General features: G+C 43.0%; 1 long non-coding RNA gene across 1 annotated transcript; it reads right to left on the bottom strand.

Annotated features, from left to right (window-relative positions):
- Positions 1-2396: 2396 nt before the first annotated feature.
- LOC131195618 (uncharacterized) lies at positions 2397-9482 on the bottom strand. Its single transcript, XR_009154497.1, has 3 exons — positions 9034-9482; positions 3074-3172; positions 2397-2875 (listed from the first exon to the last, which is right to left on the bottom strand). It is a non-coding gene; the product is annotated as an uncharacterized LOC131195618 (long non-coding RNA).
- Between the last annotated feature and the right edge of the window lie 1978 nt (positions 9483-11460).

Raw genomic sequence — 11460 nt, 5'->3', positions numbered from 1 at the left:
TAGGAACAGAAACTAAGGTTGAGGTACACTCCAAGAAATATACAGGTAATCCTTGACTTAACAATCACAATTGGGACAGAATTTCATTTTGTAACCCAGTTGGTTGCTAAGTGAATTGTGTCTGATTTTATCACTTTTTTTTTTTGCCATCATTGTTAAGCGAATCACTGCAGCTGTTAACTAAAACACATGGTTTTTAAGTGAATCTGGCTCTCCCCATTGACTTTGCTGGTTGGAAGCCAGTTGGGAAGGTCACAAATTGTGATCACATGACCCCAGGATGCTGCAAAAGTTGTTGGTGGCCAAGTGCTCCAATTTGGACCTGACCATGGGAATGCTTCAACAGGTGTGAGTTTGAGCACCAGTTGTAAATCACTTTTTTAACTACGCAATTTTGAATGGTCGCCTTATGAATAGTTGTAAGTTGAGGAGTGTCATTCACAACATATTCAAGACATTGTCAGCCGAGAAGAAGCTATGTTTCTGAACGAAACAATAGTATACATTTAAAAATAAGAAATTAAAATGCAGGTAGTGCATGGCCACGTGCAAAAAAATGGGTGTTTGCATTTGCACCCATGTGCCTATTTCAAGTTGATCCGAAAGCGCTCGATTTGGTTCAACAAATAGAATTTGGCAGTTATTTGATCTGAAAGGGCATTGAAAACAAAGTAGAGTTGAATCTTTGTAGAGGCCTGTTGCTTACAATTGATCTGTGGACTCTAAAATTTGGCAATTTTAAGACTTGTGGACTTCAACTCCCAGAATTCCATAGCCAGTCACGTTTTGGAGACCCCTGCCATAGATTGTAACTCTAATCGCCCTTCTGTAGGGAAGAGAACAATTTGCAAAGACCTGAGAAGATTTATGCAATGATCCAATAAAGGAAAAGCACGAGCAAATAATTTAACTTCTAGATACTCCACTATGTAGAAGAAATGATCTCATAAACTTACTCATAGAAAAAGCATGGAATTAAATAATAATGTAGGGCACAGTCAAGCCCTTCATGGCAGGGGTGAAATGTAAAATTTGTTACCACCGATTCTGTGGGTGTGGCTTGGTGGAGGGTGTAATGTGACTGGGTGGGCGTGGCCAATTTTTTTTACCTTTAAAAGCATTTTTTCTACAACCTCTTCAGCCAAAAATGCTTTTAAAAGGCTCTGACGATCCCAGTTGCCTGATCCTCAGAGGCTTTTGTTTTCTTTTAAAAGCATTTTTTTGCCTTTAAAACCAGCCTCTGATGATCTGGCTACTCAGCTGGGATCGCCAGAGCCTTTTAAAAGCATTTTTTCTACAACCTCTTTGGCCAAAGAGGTTGTAGAAAAAATGCTTTTAAAAGGCTCTGACGATCCCAGCTGAGCTGTGCGATCATCAGAGGCTTTTTTTTTTAACTTTTAAAACATTTTTTCGGCCGAAGAAAAAATGCTTTTAAAAGTAAAAAAACAAAACAAAACTCTGATGATCACTTGGCTCAGCTGGGCATGGTGTGGGCAGGGATTTTTGCTACCAGTTCTCCGAACCACCCACCATCATTGCTACTGGATTGGGTGATCCGGTCCAAACCGGGACCATTTCACCCTTGTTTTGTAGTGATTATTTGGGGGGTGGGGGTGGAGGGGTGGTGGAACAAGTTGAAAAAAATTGTCCTGGAAAAGAAGAAAAATAAAAGAATGACAATGAAGTTTATCTTCTCTCATCTTAAGAGAAGAAAAGGCTATGGAACACCAATGGAATTCAAAGAAGACCTACCCTATTCTTGCTCATTGGAGTCCAGGGGAGATTATTTCTCAAAGGAAATGACTATTCAATTTATTTATTTTTTTACTAAGTTCTGATGAGGCACTGTGGTCCAGCCATGTAGTCAGGAACACTTCCCAGAGAGAATGATTAAAATTACAAATATGAATATGAATGTTCTACTGCTTTATACTGCATGGATGAGATCATACTTGGAATGTTGCATCCAGTTTTGGTCATCATGATAGAAAAATATATATATGCTAAGACTCTAGAAAGAGTGCAGAGAAGAGAAACAAAGATGATTAAGGAGCTAAAGGCTAAAACCTATGATGAACAGTTGCAGGAACTGGGTATGTCTAGTTTAGTCTAACGTGGTGGCTCAGTGGCTAAGACGCTGAGCTTGTCGATCGAAAGGTCGGCAGTTCAGCGGTTTGAATCCCTAGTGCTGCGTAATGGGATGAGCTCTCATTACTTGTCCCAGCTTCTGCCAACCTAGCAGTTCGAAAGCACATAAAAAATGCAAGTTGTTGTGACCTAGGCCCAAGTAGTTGTTACCAGACACAATCAGTCCTAAACAAACGTATTTTATTAGAACAGCTGAGAATTACGTCATTCTCAGCTTAGTCCAAATTAAGTCCAAAACAAATCCTTCAGAAAAAGTCCTTCGGCCTTATCACAAACCTTTGTCCTCTTTGGCACCCTGCCAAAGGGTTTTCTTGGCAAAGCCCCATGAAGTTCAGAAACAAGAGACGCCAGCTAGAAACAAATGTGGCAATGTTGCTTTCTTACAAAGAGCCCAAGAGCTGTTGCTGTTCTTTTAAGCCTTATGGGAGTGGCCAATCATCTCCTGGCCTTACTCCTGAGTCGTCCTTTTTGCTTTAGCTGCTTTGCCTTCTGGCAGCTCTTCACATGCGTGCACTAGGAACAGGCTCCTCCTGTTCCTCTGCCTCTCTGCTGTCTGCCTCTGGAGGCTCCGGAGTCCGCACATCGCTCCCAGATGGCCCTGGCCTCATCTCTGCCTCTGATGCAGAGCCCTCGTCTGGGCCTTCCCCAGAATCCATGACTGACCCATGGTCCTCCCCAGCCTCCTCACTGTCCAACTCCACTGCTACCTCCACGGGCTGATGGCAGACTGCAACACAAGTAGAAAAAAAGGGATCACCTTTGGTGGAAAAGTAACAGTCTTCCATGCACCTTTGGTATTTAGTCACATCGGCCACATGACCACAGAGACATCTTTGGACAGCGCTGGCTCTTCAGCTTTAAAACAGAGATAAGCACCCCCTAGAGTCGGGAATTACTAGCACATATGTGCGAGGGGAACCGTTACCTTTTTAGTCTAACGAAAGCTAGGAGTGATATAAGAGCCGTCTTCCAATATTTGAGGGCTGTCACAGAGAAGAGAGGGTCAACCTGTTCACCAAAGCACCTGAGGGCAATACAAGAAGTAACAGATGGAAGCATATCAAAGAGAGACCCAAGGTAAAATCAAGGAGAAATTTCCTGTCAGAAAGAACAATTAATCAGTGGAACAGTTATGAATGCTCCATCACTGGAGATTTTTAAGAAGAGATAGGATGACCATTTTTCTGGAATGGTATAAGCAGTGGGTTGGATAAAAAAACCTCCGAGCTTCCTTCCAACTTTTGTTATTCTGTATTCTGAAGTATACCGGAGAAATACCATATGCTTGAAAGCTAGATATGAAACAGTTCATTGAATTAATTGATCACTTAATATCCTCAGTTGATTAAAATAATGGCTGTTAGTGAATCAGCTACTAGTGACTCATCCAGGCATAGCTACTTGTCAAAGCACAGAGAGTCTAGAATAGGGGTGTCAAACTCGATTTCATTGAGGGCCACATCAGGGTTGTGTTTGACCTCAGGGGACCAGGGTGGGCATGGCCAGCTTGACGTCACTCCTGTCAGGGGCGCCTGTGGTGGCCCGAGCGCCTTGCCACCGAAAACAGGCTCCCGAGCTCTGCTTTCGGCTGCCACAGTGTGTTGCAGGAGGCCATGTCAGCTGAAAACGGAGCTCAGGAGCAGGGGTGAAATGCTCCTGGTTCGGACTGGATCGCGCAATCCGGTAGTGATGGGAGCAGGTAGTTCGGCGAACCGGTAGCAAAAATCCCTGCCCCCCCAACTGCCCACGCCTTGCTGTTCCTCTTCTCCGTTCCTGAAGCACTCGGTTGTGATATAGCTGCAAATGGCCTTAAATGACTGCCGCGGCACTTCAAAGGACTGTACTACAGCTGATCAGCACTGTAGGCAGCTAGTAGACCGGTGCCTCTATTTTTAAAGAAGGTAGACCGGTGCCTCTCAGTAAAACGCAATTGGTACACCGGTGCCTCTATTTTTAAAGAAGGTAGACCGGTGCCTCTCAGTAAAACGCAATTGGTAGACTGAAGCCTCTATTTTTAAAGAAGGCAGACTGGTGCCTCCCAAGTTTTGTATACTTCATTATTTTTATTATTTATTATTATTGACCATGCCCATTCAGTTGCCTGGCCACCAAGCCACACCCACCAATTAAGCCACGCCCACAGAACCGGTGGAGAAAAATTTTAGATTTCACCCCTGCTCAGGAGCCCATTTTTGCTGGCAGAAGCACTGTGGTCCAAGTCTTCATTGTTTCCAGGATGGCCCGGTGGCCCAGATCTAAGTATCCTGTGGGCTGGATCCGGCCTCTGGGCCTTGAGTTTGACACCCCTGGTCTAGAAGATGTGTGATCTTGATTTTTGGGAAGGATTCTGGAAGATTTCGACAAGAGGCTGGCAGGCAGTGTAAGACAGGCTGACATCCTTCCTTTCTAGCCTTCCTCCCTTCCTTTCTTCCTCCCTCCCTCCCTCCCTTCTTTCCTCCCTCCCCCTCTCTTTCTCTCTTTCTATTTCCTACATACATGCACGCACAAATACACACACCCAAATCTGTCAATATAAGCCGTGATCCACAGAAGAAAAGGAAATGGCCTTCTTAACTTTCCCTGATTAAATCAGTTTTTTCCGGCTTGACACTGTCCACATTATATTCACACACACACACACACACACACACACACACACACACACACACACACCATGAGCAGGTGTGTGTGTGTGTGTGTGTGTGTGTGTATGAATGTCAAAAGAGTCAAGATGGCAGCTATGACTTAAAACCTTGCTCCTTGTTTTATGTGCACTGCCAAGCTCCACATAGGAGAAACCTGGCCTAAATATGAAACAGCAGCTTAAGCGCCCCGCTATCCTGTCAGAGCTGAAGAAGCTTCTCGAATGAGAAGTGAAACATCTTCAAAAAATTTTGGGGTTGCCACAAAGAAGAGGGAGTCGGGCTGTTCTCCAAAGCACCTGAGGATAGAACAAGAAGCAACGGGTGGAAACTGATCAAGGAAAGAAGCAACTTAAAACTAAGGAGAAATTTCCTGACAGTTAGAACAATTAATCAGTGGAACGACTTGCCTGCAGAAGTTGTGAATGCTCCAACACTGGAAATTTTTAAGAAGGTAGACCGGTGCCTCTCAGTAAAAGCATAATTGGTAGACTGAAGCCTCTATTTTTAAAGAAGGTAGACCGGTGCCTCTCAGTAAAAGCATAATTGGTAGACTGAAGCCTCTATTTTTAAAGAAGGTAGACCGGTGCCTCTATTTTTAAAGAAGGTAGACCGGTGCCTCTATTGTTCAAGAAGGTAGACCGGTGCCTCTATTTTTAGAGAAGGTAGACCGGTGCCTCTATTTTTAGAGAAGGTAGACCGGTGCCTCTCAGTAAAAGCATAATTGGTAGACTGGGGCCTCTATTTTTAAAGAAGGTAGACCGGTGCCTCTATTTTTAAAGAAGGTAGACCGGTGCCTCTCAGTAAAAGGCAATTGGTAGACTGGGGCCTCTATTTTTAAAGAAGGTAGACCGGTGCCTCTATTTTTAAAGAAGGTAGACCGGTGCCTCTCAATAAAAGACAATTGGTAGACCGGGGCTTCTATTTTTAAAGAAGGTAGACCGGTGCCTCTATTTTTAAAGAAGGTAGACCGGTGCCTCTCAGTAAAACGCAATTGGTAGACCGGGGCCTCTATTTTTAAAGAAGGTAGACAGGTGCCTCTATTGTTCAAGAAGGTAGACCGGTGCCTCTATTTTTAGAGAAGGTAGACCGGTGCCTCTCAGTAAAAGCATAATTGGTACACGGTGCCTCTATTTTTAAAGAAGGTAGACCGGTGCCTCTCAGTAAAAGCATAATTGGTAGACTGAAGCCTCTATTTTTAAAGAAGGTAGACCGGTGCCTCTATTTTTAAAGAAGGTAGACCGGTGCCTCTATTTTTAAAGAAGGTAGACCGGTGCCTCTCAGTAAAAGCATAATTGGTAGACTGAAGCCTCTATTTTTAAAGAAGGTAGACCGGTGCCTCTATTTTTAAAGAAGGTAGACCGGTGCCTCTAATTTTAAGAAAATGTTGGATAACCATTTGTCTGAAATGGTGTAGGGTTTCCTGCCCTGGCAGGGGGTTGGACTAGAAGACCTCCAAGGTCCCTTCCAACTCTGTTGTTATATTATATTATATATGATATTATAAAATAAAAAACAAAACAAAAAGTCCAGTTGCCTCCCCAAAAAAGCACCTTCGGGACGATGAAGCAGCAGACTTTTTTGGGAATCATTTCTAAAGTGATTTGTAACAGATTACTAAATCTGACTAATATCCTACTTCTTTCCAGGATCTAAAGCATGTCATTCTGCCGATGGCTAGCACGCTTGTTACAGGAGGATGCTGTCTTCTCTGGAGTCAAGGAAATTTGACAAGGATCTTCCCTGTCCTCTCTTCCTATTCAAGAATTTATTCCAGAAATCCTATGAATAGGCAGTTTTCTCAGCTCCATTATAATATTTCACAAAATCCCCGGGGAAAGCAAAAATGCTACAAAAATGCCTTTTGGGAAGAAGACTTCCAAAATTCCTGCCAAAAACTCATCGATAGCCTGAGGTCTCTCAAGTTTATATTCAGCCAAAAGCCACTTAAAAAAAGAAAGAAAAACCTCTTTGTGTTCTATGTATATGACATTTCCTGGTAAATTTTTTTTCCTGTAGGTTATAGCTCAAAATAATAGACAGGTAATGACTTTCTGTATTAGGCAGGAAGTTGGATTAGATGATCTTCAAGATCGATTCTTTGACTCTGATAATCTTTACAGCAGTCCTGAGTAGATGTTTTAGAGTGCGCTGCTCAAAATCCTTGACCATGACAGCGTAGATTAGAAAAAATTGGTCTGTTTAAGAACAGAAGTAATACAGCCCTAAAATAACCACGGATTACAAGCTATTTTACTGCAGGCTATACCATCCACACTTTCTGAATTTCCTTCAAAGGAAATTTTGGGTGATTTGCCCGCTGTTGTAATCTAATCTGGAGATTACTAGGTTTTTGAAGTTCATAATTGTTACAAAGGGGACACGGTGGCTCAGGGGCTAGGACGTTGAGCTTGTTGATCGAAAGGTTGGCAGTTCAGCGGTTCGAATCCCTAGTGCTGCCGTGTAATGGGGTGAGCTCCCGTTACTTGCCCCAGCTTCTGCCAACCCTAGCAATTTCGAAAGCACATAAAAAATGCAAGTGGAAAAAATAGGGACCACCTTGGTGGGAAGGTAACAGCGTTCCGTGTGCCTTTGGTGTTGTTGTGACCCAGGTTCCTGGACCCGGACTCCTGGACTCGGATGATTCAGAAAGTGAGGGAGAAGACCTGGCCAGCCCTGCTTCTCTTGAGCCCTTTCCCTCCCTGGCACCCACTCAAAGGGAGGGGGAGGGGCCGGCACAGCCTGATTCCATGGAGCCTCCTTCTGATTTGGCAACGCCCCAAGAACAGTTTTGGAGCGATGCAAGGTCACGTAGACGTAATCGCCGTGCGCAGCAGCGGAAGAGTTGGGACAAAGCCAAGTCATAATTGTCATGCAGTGACATCTGCAGAGACTATAAATAGGAGGCGGGACTTCCTGGTTTTTTGTCTTGGACAAAGTAATGAGTTGGCGCGAGCTAATGAATTGGCGCGAGCTAACTATTTCAATGGAGGGAAGAATATATTCGTGAGTAATTCTGGCCTTATCTATAATTTCCTCGTTATCTCCAGAAACTTGGCAGGCCCGTGGGTAGACGTGGCCAGGACATGTATCTATGTAAATAAAAAGGAAAAAAAGGAAGGCCTCTGACGGACTCTTTGCTGGGAGTATTGGGGGAAGGGAAACAGAACAGGTGTTGAGTCATGCCGGCCACATGACCACGGAGACGTCTTCGGACAGCGCTGGCTCTTCGGCTTTGAAACGGAGATGAGCACCGCCCCCTACAGTCGGCAACGATTAGCACGTATGTGCGAGGGGAACCTTTACCTTTACCTAATTGTTAAAAAGCCATTAGGGTAACCAATGAAAAGCTCTAGGTATTGAATAAACCTGCAGAACAGAACACAATAATAGAGTTGGAAGGAGCCTTGGAGGTCTTCTAGTCCAACCCCCTGCTCAAACAGGTGACCCTATCCAGCGGTGGAATTCAAGCAGTGGTGGGTTTCAAATTATTTTACTACTGGTTCTGTGGGTGTGGTTTGGTGGGCATGGCATGGCTTGGTGGGCGGTGGCAGGAGAAGGATACTGTAAAATCTCCATTCCCACCCCACTCTAGGGGAAAGTTACTGCAAAATCCCCATTTCCTCCCAATCAGCTGGGACTTGGGAGGCAGAGAATAGATGGGAGTGAGGCCAGTCAGAATTTTTACTAACGGTTCTCCGAACTACTCACAATGTCCGCTAAGGGTTCTCCAGAACTGGTCAGAACCTGCTGAAACCCACCTCTGGATTCAAGTAAATTAACAACCGGTTCGCCCAGGGTCAGGTTGGCCATCGTGGGAAGTGTGGCCCATCCCCATCCTCCAGCTCCACCGTAAATGTAGGATGAGCCTCCTGCGATGGCCAACCTGACCCTGGGCGAACTGGTTGTTAAATTACTTCCTTTCAGGAAGCATTCGGGCTTTGGAAAAAGGAGAGAATGAACTGGAAGATTTCTAAAGCCTTTTTCCCCCAATGAAGAACATCATTAATGAATAGCTGATGCCGGTATCTTAAATCCTGTTCCTAATAGCCAATCCCTATCTGTTTTGGGAAGAGTTATATAAGGATACTTATAAGCAAGTGTCTCATTTCCATTTCCGAAAGGTCACATTTCTATTGAGTAGATGCAATTGTGTATACTGACGCCACTTTCCCCTGCCATCCTCGCTGTTTACTCCGTGATCAATATCGCAGTCTAGACTTGAACATCTCTGGAATCTTACCGCAGCTTAATTTCCCACAAGATCAACTGGACTTGGCTGAAAATGCTGCGATCGGCAGCCCTGGAAGAAAAAAACAACAGCAACAACAACAACAACAATGACAAAAGGAACCCGAGTGGCAAATGCCTTTGCAGCACAATTAACACAGCCCCAGCGCAGGGGCTGTGTTTTCATCACTTTTCAGGAAAAATTAACCTGTCACGTTTCTCTATTATCGGCCGGGCTCGGGAACGAAAAACAGAATCATTTACAACTTTTTCAGACTGTGTCCAGGTCGTGTAAAGATGCTCTGTGTTAGATTCAGTTGCTGGGCTGCATTTGGGATTCTGCCTGGCTGCTTCCTGCTCCAATCGCTCCTTTTGCAAGTATTAATTACTTGATGGCTGCTTCCTTCCAGACTAGGGTGGCCAGATTGATTGTAGAAGCTCTCAGCTGAAATGTTACATGAGGGACTGAAATAGCAAATGGATAATAAAAATAAGAAAGGGGAAAATATATATGTGTGTGTGTGTGTGTGTGTGTGTGTGTGTGTTTTCTGAGGTTTTCGTGGGTGTTTGTATGTAGGTCTTTGGTTATTCGGGTTTTCTCCCGCATAAAATTGGAAGTGTCTTGGCGACGTTTCGACGAAGTCTCATTCGTCATCTTCAGGCTTCAGCTTCGTGTATTCCCTGAAGCACGAAGCTGAAGCCTGAAGATGATGAATGAGACTTTGTCAAACGTCAAGACACTTCCAATTTTACGTGGGAGAAAACCCGAATAACCAAAGACCTACACACACACACACACACACACACATATATATATATATACATATATATATATACATATATATATATACATACATACATATATATATATATATATATATATATATATATATATATATATATATATATATATATATATGTTTTCTGAGGTTTTCACGGGTGTTTGTATGTAGGTCTTACAACATACTCCGTGGGGATGGGTGTGGGGCCAGTCAGAATTTTTACTACCAGTTCTCTGGAACTGGTCAGAACCTGCTGAAACCCACCTCTGATAGATAGATAGATAGATAGATAGATAGATAGATAGATAGATAGATAGATAGATAGATAGATAGATAGAGATAGAGATTTTTAATTTTGCGTAGCTTCTTTTCCAAAAACTCTACACTACTAACCAGAGCATACAAAACATTTGCTAGACCTATTCTTGAATACAGCTCACCTGTCTGGAACCCATACCACATCTCTGACATTAATACAATTGAACGCGTCCAGAAATATTTTACACAAAGAGTTCTCCGCTCCTCTGAAAACAACAAAATACCTTATACCACCAGACTTGAAATCCTGGGATTAGAAAACTTAGAACTTCACCGACTCCGACAAGACCTGTGTTTAACACACAGAATCATCTATTGCAATGTCCTTCCTGTTAAAGACTACTTCAGCTTCAATCGCAATAATACAAGAGCAAACAACAGATTTAAACTTAATGTTCAATCTTGATTGCAGGAAATATGACTTTTGTAACAGAGTTGATAACGCTTGGAACACGCTACCTGACTCTGTGGTCTCTTCTCGAAATCCCAAAAATTTCAACCAAAAACTGTCTACTATTGACCTCACCCCATTCCTAAGAGGTCTGTAAGGGGCGTGCATAAGAGCACAAAGTGCCTACCGTTCCTGTCCTATTATTTCCTTTCATTATATCAAATTAATATAGTTATTGCATACTTTTGCTTATATATACTTATATGATGTGTTGTTTTATGTTGATGCTTGTGTATACTGTTTTGACAAAATAAAAAAAAGAGATGATATAGATATAGATATAGTAAGAAACAAGATGTTAAATATTTCAGTCTGGAAACATGTGTAACCAGAAGCTCCTACTGGTACCAGCACAAAATAGGTCAGGTCATAAGAATAATAATTTGCATGCAGCAGAGAAGATGGAGATGCATTCATTCTGATGGATGGTTTTTATCTTCCCCCGTCTGCAGAATATAATATCGGTCCATGACTTTATATTAAGCCCAGTCTCTTGCCTGTTTCCAACACTTTCATCATGCCCGTAAAGCCTCCCCTTCCACCCACCCACCCACCCAATACCAGTCTCTGGAGTGCAACGAAGACAGACAAGAATTTGTTTATTGATTTGGTTCATGCGTTTCTCGATTCATCAAGAAAGATGAATTGATACAGCTGCCCATCTTTCAACTAATTCTGGGCAGCTGTGTAAATGTTTTAAATAAATAAATAAATGCATATGTAAAAAAAAATATCTTAAAATGCTAGGCCTTCTCTGCGGTGGCCCCATGTTTTCGAATTCCTTATCACTATAGGTTTGTAAAGTTTCCTTACTGCAGCAAATGATACCGTATGGAAGAAGGGTGTGCTTTACAAACTGGGTCACATCATCCTCAGGGGTGGGATTCAA

The sequence above is a fragment of the Ahaetulla prasina genome, chromosome 3, assembly GCF_028640845.1.
Source record: "Ahaetulla prasina isolate Xishuangbanna chromosome 3, ASM2864084v1, whole genome shotgun sequence".
NCBI lineage: Eukaryota > Metazoa > Chordata > Lepidosauria > Squamata > Colubridae > Ahaetulla > Ahaetulla prasina.
The sequence above is the reverse complement of the archived record's forward strand: the minus strand, read 5'-3'. Positions and strand labels throughout refer to the sequence as shown.